Raw genomic sequence first — 2500 nt, forward strand, 5'->3', positions numbered from 1 at the left:
ACCTAACCTATGTTGCGCCTTAACCTAACCTATGTTGCGCCTTAACCTAACCTATGTTGCGCCTTAACCTAACCTATGTTGCGCCTTAACCTAACCTATGTTGCGCCTTAACCTAACCTATGTTGCGCCTTAACCTAACCTATGTTGGGCCTTAACCTAACCTATGTTGCGCCTTAACCTAACCTATGTTGCGCCTTAACCTAACCTATGTTGCGCCTTAACCTAACCTATGTTGGGCCTTAACCTAACCTATGTTGCGCCTTAACCTAACCTATGTTGGGCCTTAACCTAACCTATGTTGGGCCTTAACCTAACCTATGTTGGGCCTTAACCTAACCTATGTTGGGCCTTAACCTAACCTATGTTGGGCCTTAACCTAACCTATGTTGGGCCTTAACCTAACCTATGTTGGGCCTTAACCTAACCTATGTTGGGCCTTAACCTAACCTATGTTGGGCCTTAACCTAACCTATGTTGGGCCTTAACCTAACCTATGTTGGGCCTTAACCTAACCTATGTTGGGCCTTAACCTAACCTATGTTGGGCCTTAACCTAACCTATGTTGGGCCTGAACCTGCCCTCTTAATTGTTATATGAATCGAGAAATTCATGTAGCGTTGCCGAATCGCAACCCTCTCAACATAGATCAGCGCACGCACTCTCTGGTGTCCTGCGTATTGTTTCATGTTACGGTGCGTACCCTCACAACATGTTGCGAGTGTTGCGTTCTTTCCACATGGTCCCGCTATCCACTGTAATGTGTACTGCTATAGGATGTATATCGCCCCCCCCCCCCTCCCTGTCTCCTCTAGCTCGTCGGTCAGGTGTTTGCGTGTTTAATCAGCTTCGCAGCTGTGCAATGGCATTCGCATACGTACGCGGGCCATCTTTCACGTGTTCTCTCCTGCACACGTCGCAGCGTGTATGTGTGCTGATGTAGCGTGTCGTGACACTTAACAGCCAGGCATGCAAGACTCGTTGAATTAGCAAATGTAGATGGACGTCTACGTTTGCTGCCCACGTTACGCAAATGAACTGGAAATCCGTTGTTGAGCGGTTGTTCACGCTGCAGGTGAATCGTTGATAGCGACGATCGGTACAGCTATTAACCGGTTGCTTCAGCGACACCCGTCATACCCACGAACGTGAGTGGGCATGTGGGTATGAAGCGATACGCGGCGGTGGCTGGGTGGGACCGTCCCCGGCCGTTGCGGGGGCAGCGCCCGGCGTGCTGGCCGCGTGCTGCGTGGGCGCACGCGCTACAGCCGCCTGGTGGGGGCGCCCAGTGGCAGGCGCGCCGGCCGACTGGCGCGGCAGGCGGCGCAGCTGCGCGCCGGCGCACCCAGCGCGCGGCGCCGTGCGGCCAAAGTGGGTCCTCGCGGGCCCGGTGCGAAGCGCGGTGGACATCTGCAGTGTGCTGGTCCGATTGAGGACTGTGTGCGTTGAGGATGCGCCGCCGCCCGGCACTCGGCGCCGCGACGCCGTCTGCTGCTCGGTCGCCCCCGCGGTTCTCGCAGGTGGTTTGTATCGCAGCTGTGCGGATGTGTTGGCGCGTGCGCTGTGCTGGGAGAGTTCGCTTTGGCACCCAAGTGGGGCTCTGCCCCCCTGTGGCGCTGGCGTTGGAGCTGCCCGGTCACTGTTTGTGGCCGCGTGTTGTCTCCCGCCGGCAACACCACGACAGCACGCTCCCGGGCCTCTGTCGGCAGCGGCAAGCTCAGTTGGGAGCACGGGTGGTCGCACTGAAAGCGTCTACTCGCCTAACTCCGGGCGATTGCGCCTCTCTCGAACCCGACCAAGTACTTAGGACGGCGCTGCGCGCCGCCGGGACCTGAGAGGGTTTCGAGGTGTATCGTGCAGGGGAGCTCTGCCTCCTCCTGTTTGCAGAATAATTGAGCGGACGCTTGCGTGTTCGCGCGGGCCCCCGGGACACACTCCCGGGCGGCCGGCTGCTCAGCTCTAGTTGACGCAGCTCCCTGGTTGATCCTGCCAGTAGTCATATGCTTGTCTCAAAGATTAAGCCATGCATGTCTCAGTACAAGCCGCATTAAGGTGAAACCGCGAATGGCTCATTAAATCAGTTATGGTTCCTTAGATCGTACCCACGTTACTTGGATAACTGTGGTAATTCTAGAGCTAATACATGCAAACAGAGTCCCGACCAGAGATGGAAGGGACGCTTTTATTAGATCAAAACCAATCGGTCGGCTCGTCCGGTCCGTTTGCCTTGGTGACTCTGAATAACTTTGGGCTGATCGCACGGTCCTCGTACCGGCGACGCATCTTTCAAATGTCTGCCTTATCAACTGTCGATGGTAGGTTCTGCGCCTACCATGGTTGTAACGGGTAACGGGGAATCAGGGTTCGATTCCGGAGAGGGAGCCTGAGAAACGGCTACCACATCCAAGGAAGGCAGCAGGCGCGCAAATTACCCACTCCCGGCACGGGGAGGTAGTGACGAAAAATAACGATACGGGACTCATCCGAGGCCCCGTAATCGGAA

At 56.1% G+C, this 2500-nt stretch overlaps 1 non-coding gene across 1 annotated transcript in view; it reads left to right on the forward strand.

The window, feature by feature from the left end:
- Window positions 1-1970: 1970 nt before the first annotated feature.
- The window catches only part of LOC126197086 (small subunit ribosomal RNA), a 1909-nt gene continuing 1379 nt past the window's right edge, over window positions 1971-2500 (forward strand). Inside the window, exon 1 of the ribosomal RNA XR_007539488.1 lies at window positions 1971-2500. This exon is cut by the window's right edge and continues 1379 nt beyond it. This is a non-coding gene — a ribosomal RNA (small subunit ribosomal RNA).

The sequence above is a fragment of the Schistocerca nitens genome, chromosome 7 (assembly GCF_023898315.1).
Source record: "Schistocerca nitens isolate TAMUIC-IGC-003100 chromosome 7, iqSchNite1.1, whole genome shotgun sequence".
NCBI lineage: Eukaryota > Metazoa > Arthropoda > Insecta > Orthoptera > Acrididae > Schistocerca > Schistocerca nitens.